This window comes from Silurus meridionalis, chromosome 15 (genome assembly GCF_014805685.1).
Source record: "Silurus meridionalis isolate SWU-2019-XX chromosome 15, ASM1480568v1, whole genome shotgun sequence".
Taxonomy (NCBI): domain Eukaryota; kingdom Metazoa; phylum Chordata; class Actinopteri; order Siluriformes; family Siluridae; genus Silurus; species Silurus meridionalis.
The window spans coordinates 20945661-20959603 of record NC_060898.1 but is presented as its reverse complement, the minus strand read 5'-3'; the positions used below and the strand labels follow the sequence as shown (position 1 = coordinate 20959603).

Sequence of the window (13943 nt, the reverse complement as noted above, 5' to 3'; positions counted from 1 at the left end):
AGCTAAAGAAATAGAGGACTGTTTTTTTTGCGCTGACTGTAGCCTCCGATTGTTTGAGTGACACGAGCGGAGACCCGTTGTAATGGTCAATGCAGTAAACAGTGCTGTTTGTTTGATGTTGCTAGCTGTTTACTTCTCAACATTGTCTCACACACACAAAAAAAAAGACAATTCAAATAAAAAAACAAGGCATCGATTACTCGCCTCTAGTTGTCGGTCTTGTACGGTATAACGCAACCCGGAAAAACTATCGCTATGAATTTTTGCTGATAATTCCAGTGATCAACTATCGGTGCCAATTAGTTGGCAAAACCGATAAATCCGTCGACCTCTAGTGTTAAGCAGAAAAGCATCACAGGACACAGAACCACATGTTGGACGAGCAAAGGAAACAGAGGGCTGTTTTTCCGTGCCGACTGTACCCTCAGATTGTTTGGGTGACACCGATGTGTTAGTCAATGCGGTAAACAGCGCTGTTTGTTCGACGTTGCTAGCGGTTTACTTCTCAAGAGTGTTCTTTATCCAAGTTTCACAAGCACATGCAGGTTTCAGAATCTGGTCCAACCACATAAAAAAAAAAAAAAACTAGCACGAGGTTCGTGTCCAGATATAGAACTTCATCTCCTACTCGCTGTGGCAGACTCGTGCGCTGACGGTAATGTCAGCTCGGGTATTGGGCTGTCAGCGGGAAGCGTCACGCTAGGCCTTGCACTTTACAACCATCACGCAGCGAGAGAACCGTTGCCACCTGGGTCCTGTCAAGATGCTGCACGTACAGAACGTGTCTTTGTGTGTGTGTGTGTGTGTGTGTGTGTGTGTGTGTGTGTGTGTGTGTCTTTGTGTGGTGTGCGTAGGGTGAAGAATCTGCATGGTTCTACGACATAACAGAGAAAGAGCCAGGTAACAGGACGATACGTGGCAGACATGCCGAGTCACGCTGAGTCACGCAAAGTCAGTAGAGTCACGTCAGACAATCCTCAAAACCACTGTTGGACCCAAGAGCCGCCAGGTCAAGAAGAAGCGATTCATAAATACTGTACACCCTGCCTGTGGATTATACAACTGAATATATACACACACACACACACACACACACACACACACACACACACACACACACACACACACACACACACACACACACACACACACACAAAAAAGATAAACACCATAAAGGTGTCAGGAGGTTAAAAAAAAAAACAGCAATGCCCTCTTCTGAACCAAACCCTAATCAATTTATCTGACAGGACTGAGGGATTAGTATTCACAACCACATTCTGCTCCCTGCCCTGGAACACATTTTTAAAAAAAGAAAAAGATTACACTAAAATAATGGCAACACCCACCGAAGCTGCATCGGTAATCCTGGCAGAGCGCCACAACATGGAATGTTCTTATCTTACTCTCTGATTATTTATTATTATCTTATTCTTTTCATGGACGGCTTGTTCTGAGAGACAACAAAACAAAGTCCAAAACCTCCCCGGGCTCCTTTGCTCTACTTTAACCTATACATGGTGAACAGAAGGCCTTCTTCACAAGCAAGTCGGAAAACTTCACCTACAAATGATGTAACTGTTTCGATAGAACTTTATTTTATGGCGTCAAAACTATTTAAATTGGAAGTACAAAAAAAAAAAAAACTTAATATAAATTTATAATACAATATAAAAAGACAAAATTCTCTATAACTCTATATAATTCTATTATTTTTTCATATAAAAAAAAAATACAAAATAATAAAAAAAATAGCCAATATAAATAAATGTATAAATAAATAATTGAAGTCCATACTGCTTTACAGTGAGACTAAAACTTTACAGCTATACAGTATGTATAGCCAATTTATTTTCTTCTTTGCACAGGACTGTAGTGTCTATTTATTTATGTTTATATAATTTTTATAACATATAAAACTTTTTTTGTTGATGTCTTTTTCGTTTTGAACGTTCCAGGGCCCAGATCAGTCTTCAAAAACATTAATTTCAAAATGACATCTTATAGTTTTGAAATTTTAAAAGCTGTGACTGAGGGGGTGTATATTTTCTTCCAGATTGAACAAACCAATAAGACTGCATGTGGATTAATGATCTATTATCTGTTATATAGACTATAACGCTTTCCTGGTTCATGTAAGGAATATCTTCATGAAGCTGGCATTGTGCACAGGGGCTTTGTCATGCTGAAACAGGTTTGGGTCTCTCGGGTCTCCTAAAACATGCAGGTTCATGTTACTGTATCCAAAGACATACAATTGTGTGCCTTTTACAGTTTGTTGAAGAACCACACATGGCTGAAAAAGTCGGGTATCCAAATACTTTTGCCTATATCGTGTATTTAAGTGTTTCCTATGGAACAGTGTTTTTGTTTGATCTGTAAGCATTTTTGCATAATAAATTACAAATATTAACAATTTCTTTCTAATGGCATTACGTACAAAAAAACAAAACAAAACAAAAAAAACAACTGTAATCCTGAATCTTAGACTCGATATTTATTTTTGTTGTTGCGATGTCGTCTCTAGCCACGAGAATGAGATGCAGATCACACAGGCCCCGGCGATAAGTACTGCCTCTCTCGCCTATAAATAATTCAAATTGCACCGATTGCTTTGAATTATTCATTTAAGTTTATAATTCATCTTCTATCGCAATTTTCAGGAGAGAAGAAAAAGAATAAATAAATAATAATAAAAAAAGAGGTTTATGAAAGATGAAATGCTACAAGCGGTGATACGGGACCTGGCTGCTCGGTGTGAGGCAGCCGCGGGCCTTCGGAGTCCTCTGGGTAGCAACATGGTCCATAGTTTCCGAGATTCATCAAGGAAAATTAAATTCGCAACACGCTCAAGAGGCCAAAAGTATGTGGACGCCTGATTAATACAACTAGTATGTCCTTGCTGGACCTTCCTGTTCCAGGTTCTCACGTCGCTGTTATAACAACATTCATCCATAGAATAGCGTTTATTTTTCTGAGACAGTTTCGCACAAGATTTTGGAATCTGAAGAGTCTGGAAAATGAAGAGTCGCATTTTTTAATCAAGAATTTCAATAGCATTGATTTGGTGTGTCCTTTTTCAATAATTTCAGTCAGTAATAAATTTAAATGTGAACGTAGGGCTAGGCTGTACGGCCGTATATCGTTACAGAATAAACATCAACCCTAACAGTTTGTATTCTGTGTATACCGTGACGTAAATAAGTGGGCGTGGCAAACTCGAGTGCTGAACAAGACGCTGCATGTGAGACTGAGGAGAGACTCTGGAAGTTTGCAAAAAAAACATGCAGAAATAAAAACAAACAGGACCCAGAAAGAAATCGTGAACAGGAGGAAGAACTTGTTATTGAAAGAGGTGCGACGTCTGCGTTGTCGACATGGTTCGGGTTTGCTGACAGAGAGCAGCATTTATCAAAAAAAGCTCAGAGAGGGAAAGAAGTAACACAGGCCATTATGATGTACCGGTTTACACCGTGGAAAAGAGGATGTTTCGAGACTTGATAAAAACCCTTGATCCGAGGTACGTGGCGCCGAGGCGTCGAGTTAAATTGGGGAAAAAAGTAATCAAATAAGGTGAGGTCCTTTTCATTTCTGAAGTAAAGTCCTGGTTATTTCATGGAAGCCTGTAGTTTATGCTCCTAGTTTATTAGCATCCATAATGTAAGATGGAACAGGAACTTCATGTTGGTAATTAAACATCACCCCGGAGTGGATAATATCTGTCTAACAGCGTGGTCCTTATTCCTTACTCTAGACAGAAAGCTTTTTTTTTAAAAGCGTTCCAATGTAAAACATTTAAATCTCGTTCACTATGAGGGCAAAATTTTGCAGACATCTGACCAAATGATTCCTATGTGCTTTATGAACATCCCATTCCACATCTGGTCCCCATTTGCTGCTGTAATAACCTCCACTCTTGTGAGAAGGTGCAGACTTTGGAGCGTGGAGACCTGTGCAAAATTCATTCATCCACGAGGGTTTTAGTGAAGTCAGGTAGAATAAAACAGAGGGATGGGTATGGGTATGACAGAGATATTAACAGTAGTCACACTAGGACTCTTTAAATCTGTACTACTGTCAATATCTCAGTCATGTCCATACCCATCCATTTCTGTCTTGTTTTTAAATAGATATTTTATAGGTTTTTTTAATACTAATATTATATACATTTATAGTTATACCTTAACCCTGCTGTCCCCGACCTTTTTAGCGCCACGGACCGGTTTAATGTTAGACAATATTTCCACGGACCGACCTTCAAGGTAAATACAACAAAATAAAATGATATGACCATAAAAATCAGCTCAAGTGAAGGGAAGATTTCATGCGACTGAATCCAAAGACGTCCAAATAAAACTTGTGACTGATTTTGTGGTAAAAGTTTGGGCAAATAAACACAAATAATGCTGGAAAAGTCAGGTGTCCCGGCACTTTGGTCCAGAAAACGTACGAGTGATTGGACTATGGATCAGAAGATCATGAGTTCTATTCCCAGCACCACCAAGCTGCCACTGAAGGGCCCTTGAGCAAGGCCCTTAACCCTCAACTGCTCGGTTGTAATTCGCTCGGGATAAAGGTATATATTTTGAACGAATGCTGTTCCAAGTGAACGTTTTTTTCACAAAATGGAAGGTAACTATAAATGGATAAAATGTTAGTCGGTCATTCTTTAAAAAAGTTAAAACTTCCCAGCATCGGCGTGTCGTTGATTACTTGCCCACACCAGCACGCCTGGTTGGGTTATAATAATATCTTGTACGTAGTGTTCCATAATTTCACATTAAATTCATATTAAAGAGCATTTTCTTTCACACGTACACCAGCCGTCGAGTGTCGCAAATCTTCCTCCTGCATGTTCTGACAATTTCGCCGCCTTAAATGTCTCAGGCACAGGCACAGAACATCTTGTGTACCTTCTCTCTGGCACACCAAAGCGATAACTCGGATCTCTGAAAAGCCTCTTTCAGGAGAGAGAACACCTCATACAGACCCTGGAGCCGACGCGCCAGTACACGGCTCAGTGTGAAATTTTAAAAGCACCTGGTTACACGTTCAGTTTGCTGAAACCCTGAGGTGGAGAAAGACATCGCTGGGGTTTTTCTATGCATATTCTTAAATTTTTTAGGCAAACCACAAGTTTGTTTAGTCTCTGCCTCACACTTGTGCAGGGTCACTCTTTTTTTGTTGTTGCTTTAATTAATATTGAAAACATACACAATAGCAGGGGTATAAAAAAAAAAAAAAAAACTAGAGTTAGCGCAGTGTCACTGTGGCTACTCACTACGTACCAAAAATACGATTTGTAGTGCGCCAAAATACGATTTTTTGCATGTTGTAAAACTTAGATTTTGAGTTTTACGTCCAGCTTCAAGAATTTGTCTTAAAAGTAGAAGATCCTGACACTTCCACATATGGAGGAAGTGAATGAATAAAGGAGGGAAGGAATGACGATATTTGTTAAAGTATGCTGAAGTATGCAGAACAGTTAAGTAGATAATATCTTTAGAAAATGTAATATTAAATGTAAAACACACACACAATTATATACACATTTGTATTACCCAAATGGGGTCTAACAAATGTAAACAATTGTATTACATTTTTCTATTGATCACATTTTATTTTACCAACGCCAATTTAATAGATTACTCAATTTAACCAACATAATAATAATGTTTATTGCATTAATTTGATTTGACTTTATTTTTATATACTTTTTTTTATTAAATATCATTTTATATATTAAATAAACTAAAAAGGCATTTTATTTAATTTGAAAAAAATTGAAACTGTTGATGTTCACAAATGTCAATAACAACAAACCGCATAAAAAAAAAAATGTTATGTTTTGCATTTATTCCCCGTACGTGCCGAACCGTGAATTTTGTGTACCGTTACACCCCAAATGCATTGTGGAGCAGAACTTAAAATCTCTAATGGCAGGAAAGCTATTGGAAGCGACACCCCACAAACTTTACAACAGTGGTAAGCAGAAAAGCATCTCGTGAAGCTTTTGAAACTCGAAGTGGACGTGCTACGACATCGGAACACCACATCACCTCGGAATGCGATCCGAATCTGAGGCCACAGAGAGCCTGAACTCAGATAGCTGAAGATGAGAATACACATCCTGCTTGACCTGTAATTTATTTTGTCTCCGTGTTTGAGCATAACCTCGAGGTGGGCTAAAACGTCAAAAATAGCATCCGACAATACTTCTATGCCATGGCGTGATATTTAGGTCTGATGACGGGGCTTTCAGGGCGAACTTTTGTTACCGTGAGTCACTGCAATAAAAAGAATCTGACTCTCAGACCCACATACCTCTCAGCACTATCCCAAACCAATAAAACTAGTTTGTTGCTTGGAGATTTACCTACGCATCACGCGGCCTAACGCATACCTCTAGAAAGTCCTTCTCCGTCAGTCTTATTAGAAGTGGCTCCTCATGGAGTCCTGGGTCTGTACTTGAGGGCCCGAGAGCCTCTGCATGCATTCCTGCAAGAGAGAAAAATCACAAGGCATCATTTAAAACAAGCAAGGGACGACAGCACAATGTTGGAAAAAAAGCAAAACTGGATGCGCTTCAAAATCTCGCTGCGCGAAGCACGAACGCTCAGTGATACAGATGTATTTATGAGGCGTTCCGTCTTTGTTTTAACAGCCGAAATGGAGAAACCGTCGGTGATCAAACGAACAGCGCGGCGAATGAATCACGCTGACATTTACCGACTGAACGCGGCAGATTTGCACCTCCGGATCTCATCGAGATCTAGGCACTACATAAACAGGAAGCAGGGACATGAGGAACGGTTAATAATTCAGATCTCGTGTCTCGCTCTGATGCTCAACAGCAGTAACAGATGACGGGTCAATTCCTCGCTTTCGCAGGGAGAGTACGCATTTCAGCTCTCTTGAAAAAGATACACATTACTCTCAGGTGAAGGGAAAAGCCAAATCCGAGCTGCTTGGATCACGGCCATGACTGGAATTGGCAGATTCACTCTAGCATCAGTGGTTCTGGAGAACAGCCAGGCCTATTCTCACATAAAATCTGGCAGTAAGATAAGAACACCACACACACATCTTACTATCCCTATCAGGACCTTTAACTGACCATTAATGATACAGCCTGAGCCCAAGTCAAATTTTTACCTCAGTAACCAAAAGTCAGGACTATCACATATTCCTTTATCTCATGAATATACAAAAACTACTAGAAATTATCAGCAGACTTTAGGCTTTCCTGAAGTAGAGATTTGGACAATTACCACCCACCACCTCTCCTTAATCATGGGCATGTGGAGGCTCCCATGTGCTTCTTCCAAAACACATTTACGAAGTGGCATCTAAAAGTTTTTGAGACTAGTTTTGGAACACGCCAACAGATGGCAGCCACAGTCACAGAGAGCACCGGCCTTCGTAAGTAACTGTGCCAAAAGACATCACCCTGTGTACATCGGGAGCTGTGCATCTGGTGCTATTCTGACCACGCCTGCGATTTCATCATGGATAGCAAGTTAGAACTAATAGCAAACTAACCATATGCTATGTGAAACTGGGCAAATCTGCCACCGAAACAACGTTTATCGGTTTTGCCTTTTAATCAGCATAGATAGTTGATTGCCGGAACCATCATCTTTTGGCAAAAATCCATACCGATAGTTTTTCCTGGTTGCGTCCATTCCAATCCATATTTATTTCATTTAGCGCACTCGTGATTCAGTTTTTTATTTTCGTAATAAAGCTCAGTATTATTTTACATGAAGCGTTATAAGTGTTTTTCATCTAGTATCCATTTTTAATACCATCAATTTAATAATCAGTTATCGGTACGATCCAACCTAGCGATCAGTATCAGTAAAATCGATCGACCTCTATCCACAACCATTTCAAAATCAAGTCTTGCTCGAGTTCAAAGAATCTCCATGACGACTGTTCGTACTACAGATACAAGACTCAACTTCCGTTACTATTGAAAGCAAAATTGGAAACCATATACAAAGCTACTGGGAGCTGACAAAACCCCGAGCAGAAACGTAGTAACATTTTGCATACGGTTACACCGATGCCGTCTTGATGAAGCGCTTTGCACTCAGCATGACTGATGATCCAGTGCTCTCAGAGCTACATGATACTATGCAGGAGGACTGACGTGATTGTCTCTTCTTTTTTTTTTTTTTTCTTTCTGAAGTTCGAATAAAAGTGTAGAGGTTTGGTCAATGGTTATTGCAGCTGCCCAAGGGTCTTATATCTTCAGCTGGCATGTGTCATAGCTTCAGAAAACAGCGAAGGTGAGCTGGGAGGACAGCCAACAATAACAGAGTCACACTTCACTGGTGCCTGTCTGAACAGCTGAGGCCATCCTTCACACACACACACACACACACACACACACACACACACACACACACACACACACACACAGCAATGCAGCTGCTTCAGCTTGAGCTCAAAGACGCAGGTCTGCTTCTAAAACTTACGCCATCTGAGCAAAATCCTCGCTTCTTCCCTAGTCTTCTAGTTAAAAAAAGGCCAATGTAATTTCATTTAAACACAACCTTTATTTCTCTGGAGAATTCGTTTTCTAAGGTTAGGCTTAGCATCGTTAATTCGTGATCCTGCTGAACAATTAAGGCTGGAGGAAAAGAAACCGGAGATACACAAATGATACACAATCCCCAGAGAAGTGAGGATAATGAAAAACAAAAAGTCCTCAGGAAGCACTACAGCGCATTGTAAATACAAGCATGTTCGTACGCACCGCCTCAACTAGGCATGGAAGGTAACCGGGCGTTTCAAATGAATGATATGCTACATGGACAAAAGTTTGTGGACCTGATAATAAGATTTCTATGTATTTGTCAAACCTGCCATTCCTTGTTTGCTGTTATGATAACCTCCACTCTTCTGATGAGATGTTCCACTGAATTTTGGAGCGTGATTGTGGGGATTTGTGTTTATTCGGCCACAAGGGTGTCAGTAAAGTCGGGTACTGATGTAGGTGAGGTGAGAAGGCCTGGGGTGCTGTCAGTGTTCACATTCATCCGAAAGGTGTTCAAAAGGTTTGAGGTCAGAGCTCTATAGCAGATCTTCCAATCTAACCCATGTAAAGTACATCTTCATGGAGCTGAAATTGTGCACAGGGGCATTGTCATACATACAATTAACGAATGGCCTGGAAAGTCAGTTGCCCCAATAATTTCTTTCCCCATATATCGCATTTTGTTGGTAAAATGAGGGAACTCTGAAGCAAAATCATGCGCAACTCCTCAGCTAACGCTATTATCAGCTTGCTGATAATATGAGATTAAGACAAGCAGACGAGGAGAGAAAACGCTGTATCATGTTATATCTGCTGTTCAAGAGTTTAGAGAAGGTACAGGCAAAGTTTTTGAGGCATCTATGGCTTCCAAATAATACACCAAAGCAATCAACTAAGCTAACAAGACTTATTTTAGATAATTTAGTTTTGAGGACAAAAAAAAAAATTATCTTTGCAGTCAAATTTCTTTCCCTACAAAATGGTTGCAGTTAAAAAAAATCGGCACCAGAAACTATTGCACGACGTGCCGTGACCCAGAAGAAAAATTATTTCAGATATTCGACCTTGACTCAATCATAATTCTAGACAAATCCGATAAACATTCATCCTCGTCTTCTAAAGATATTACCGTAAAAGCATCTCGGACGAGAATCCTGATGGAAAAGAATGTATTGAAGAACTCTAGTTCAGACATTTGACCTTGAGGCATAGATAAACGCTAGTGTCTATTTTAAAAGCGGGGGAGGGGCCTCTCAATATGTCCCGCCATGAGCTCCTGTTTCAGAAATTTCATCACAACGCTGTTTTAAATTTTCCTTTATAGCCTCGATTTTTTTCAACCGTTGCCACAAATTTCTGGTACGAAAGGTCACGTGAACATGGAGTGTACCATAAAATCCACCCTTAACTGTGAACTCACAAGGGGTGTAGTGGTGCACGTATTCGTACCGAACTGTTTCAGTACAGGGCTTTCGGTTCGGTGCACACGTGTACCAAATAAAATCCTTGTTTTTTTTTACGTGCAAATTATAATTAAAATCCGAGTTTCATCACGAACGTAGTAAGTAGCAGACGGCAAGTTTGAGCAAACAAATTTTACTCTATTCTAGCGATATGGATTCTTTTGCGTTTTATTTACAGCTATAAAAATTTCTCTTAGAATCAGAAATTCTTGTATATTTTGCATATCGAAGGAATGATTGAATAGCAGGAATAAAAGTAAATAAATACAATGAATGAATGAATAAATAAATAATCATCTTGTGTTTCTAAAATTCAGATATTTGTTGAAGGAAGCTGAAATAAGTAGAACAAATTTGAATTTTTTTTTTTTTAAGTGGAAAAAAAAATACACACACCTGTATTACCCCCAAAGGGTCTAACAAATGTAAACTACTTAATAAAAAAAGTTATTTTATAATAATTATAATATAATAATTATAATAATTTTTTTACATTATTTATTATACAATTTAATCAATAGAATAAAAAAATGTGTATTGCATTTATTTGTTTTATTTTCACCTATTAAATCTTTTTAAACAAGCAGGGAATGGATTTAAAATCGTTTTTCAAAATGTCAACTGTCGATGTTCACAAATGTTAATAATAAAAAATTATGTTAATAAAAAAAAAACACGGAATTTTAAGTTTTGCGTCTTTCCCCTTAAACTGTACAGAAATTGACCGAACCGTGACTTTTGTGTACCGTTACACCCCTCGCAATGACGCATCTAACATGCTTGGTATTGACATAATTTAGGACAGTAGGCTGGAATCAGAATCGACTGTCTGGCAGACCGGATTATTGTTTGCCTGTGTGTGCTTTTGTGGATGCTGAGACCAAGGAGTTAAAGGAGTCCAAACTGAAATAGTCGACCCTATTATGCCTGATCATTTCGGTAAAATGAATGCATATTACTCACGAGGAATTTGAACTCCCAGCTATCCCCCTGCTGTGCAAGAGCCGAGGTTAAAAGCAGTCTAGTCGAGCTCTGGTGGAGGTCTCGGAGGGGGGGCTCAAGCCTAGAGCGATGTTTGGGTGCAAAAGCAACTGCACATTCTTTACAACAGCATCAGCAAAGCGTTGCCTGAAGCGACGCTTACTGCACCTTTCGCACATCAGAAAGGCATTTTTAAATCACAAAAATGTCATGAATGGTATCCTCGGGCTACAATCTGAAATTCCGGCCGCAGCGGGCCACATTTTTCATTACCTCCTGAATGACCAGAGGACTGCTCTGCCGAATAGGGACCGTGGCCAAAATGGCAGCAAGCTTCAAAATATGTTGGTATTTTATTTCATTTTTCTGCTGCGGTTCGTCCGCTGTGAATCTCATCTGCAAGCAGGCGCATGGGAATACGGATGGATATTGAAGGCATATAGTAACATCGCTAACTCGTTCCTGGTGCAAATACCAATCTCGGGTCTCCGCGGAGGAGTCGGTCTAATGGTTTCTTCCCCCAAAGTCAGTCTGGAATGCATCTCCCAGTTGTCGGGATGAATCAGCAGCTGTAGGAGGGGTGGGGGGGCTGTTGCTCCATTGCCTTGACAGACGTGGATATGTTTGCCCCGACATTGTCTTCAGATTTTCATCTTAGATTCAGTAAGAATTCGGGGATGTAGACTCGCCTGCTGCCTCACCCAGGTGCTAAAGCTCTTCTGGGGTATGAGAACATTGACAAGTTACAGCGACCAGTCCAGGTTTTTTTTTTTTCTTTTTTTTAAATGAACGCATATGAACACGCACCCAGACAGAGGCCAAGTTCGTGACATAGACGTCAACAAAGGCCTCAAAATTCCATGTTTTGAAACTACAAAGGATACAATAATAAAAAGGGGTCGGTGAAGATTCTGATATAAGAGTTAGGTGCAGTATTCTGGACGTTGAGTCTGGTTGACATGACAACTCCCAGATAATAAAAAGGGAAGTAGTTCACCGCCCTTCATGACGTACCCCTTCAGACCATCATGTCCGGAATGATGAAATCCACATGTAAAAATCCACCATAAACAAGCTAAACCTTAATTCCTGATCGCTCACCTAATGCTTTTCATTTCGGGGCAAGTTCAGATGATCTGTAGCGTTGTTCTGTGTAAACTCTTTCCTAGCTGCTTCAAGTTTTAAAGCATTACAAGATGCTTTTCTGTTCACCCCAGTTAAAAAGAGTGGTTATTTGAGTCATGGTTGCCTTCCTGCCAGCTGAAACCAGTCTGACCATCCGTCTTTAACTTCAATCAACCCACTGGATGGTTTCCTTCATTCATTTGGGTCTTGTCACTGTGTAATTCCAAAATTATCTTCTGGCTGAACAATACTTTTTCAAGACGGATCCTAAAATCCTTTGAGGAATGAGAGAAAAATGATTTCTGCAAATAAAACTACACGCCAACCAAGAACCTAGGGGTGTAAGAAAATATCGATACACGTATCGCGATATTTTGTTCGACGATATTGTATCGATTCTCAAAAACGCAATACTGATATTAAGTAAATTCCAGTTAATTTTATATGTAATTAATGCAAATGCAGATCCAGCTGTGTTCTGGTTAAATATTTTGTGCCAAGGTTTGAATATAGTGGTGTGCTCCGAATGGTAGATTTTGTAAAATTATATTTTATTCCTAAAAAAGGAAACATCCCCTTACGGTCCTGCTTACGGTATAGAAAAATATAGTATCGCAACCCCAGTATCGCGATACGCATCATATCGCTGGAGTCTTGCCGATACGCAGCCCTACTCTCAACCAGAAAACCCAAAGGTACTTTTGCTTTCGCACCGAATTCCCCCGGCCCTTATATCCAAATACGAAGTGTCTTTAGCTTTAAACCATTGTTCCAGCTGGCTATTTTTGTGCCATGGAATTTTCACAGTCAATTTGGCACGCGTCTTCGAGACATACGTGTAAGCGTGCATAAATTAAAACACTCGCCTGGATGCATGTTCCCGAATTAATTAGTTTTCAGTAGCGCCGAACTCGGAAAATAGCGACTCGCCGCCCACGCTTAGCGTCCCCGCAGAAATCTTTCCACCAGATCGCAGCAGCGCGGTGTGATTAAGAACTCGGCACTGCAGGACACTGGGGAACAGCCAAGATCGCTACTCGACAAAGTCCCTTCTATTAGCTAATGCCTCATGGACATGTTATAGATACTGACTCGATCTCTGCCCTTGCAAATGAGTCATAATTTTTATTTTCTCCTTCCCACATGTCCCACAGGCCCAGTCTTCTATGTCCAACATGCCCCTGCTACAGGAGACGACCATTTTGTATCTCGGGATGCCACAAGACACATGTCTTCAGACCGACTCCTGAAACAAATAATTTTTTTAAGTTCTGAACGATTGGATGCAAGAATTGAGATTTCCAAATAAACTCAGCAAGCGTGTTCTTTTTCGTTCCTCCTTCTGTCCTGAAACACACCCCAACAAGAAGAGGCAGAAGAGAAAGTGGATAATTGACCGTTTCATGTGATTGACTACTGGAGCTACAACGACGATAAGAGACTCTCAAAAAATATCTCAGGTACGAAAAATGACACGCAGTCCTGGCGTCAGCAGTTTTCTAGAATAACGAAGGATTAAGAAAAAACGTGACTTGGACAGCTACATTGTGAAGTGCACATAAAGAAAACGACTGGGTTCTTTTGTTTTCTCACAGTTCCTCAAGCTCGTGCATCCGTATTCGATAAGAGTCACGTTTTTGGTATATTTTCGTCATGTGAAGTGGATGAATAAAAAAAAAAGTAAATCTTTGTCTTTAATGCTGAACTTCTATGTTTCAAGGAAGCAAAAATAAATAAATAAAAAATCAAACACAATGGAGATGCGTTGCAATGGCCCCTTCGTAACTTGAAAAATCGATACATGGTCTAGCCAACCGAAGAGTCCATTGTAA

At 40.0% G+C, this 13943-nt stretch overlaps 1 protein-coding gene across 2 annotated transcripts in view; it reads right to left on the bottom strand.

Moving 5' to 3' along the window:
• ndst1b (N-deacetylase/N-sulfotransferase (heparan glucosaminyl) 1b) overlaps positions 1 to 13943 on the bottom strand; it is a 78518-nt gene that overhangs the window by 48712 nt on the left and 15863 nt on the right. For both annotated transcript variants that reach the window (XM_046867637.1, XM_046867638.1), the window contains exon 2: positions 6401 to 6495. The gene's annotated coding sequence lies outside the window, so the exon portion shown is untranslated. The remainder of the gene's footprint in view (positions 1 to 6400; positions 6496 to 13943) is intronic.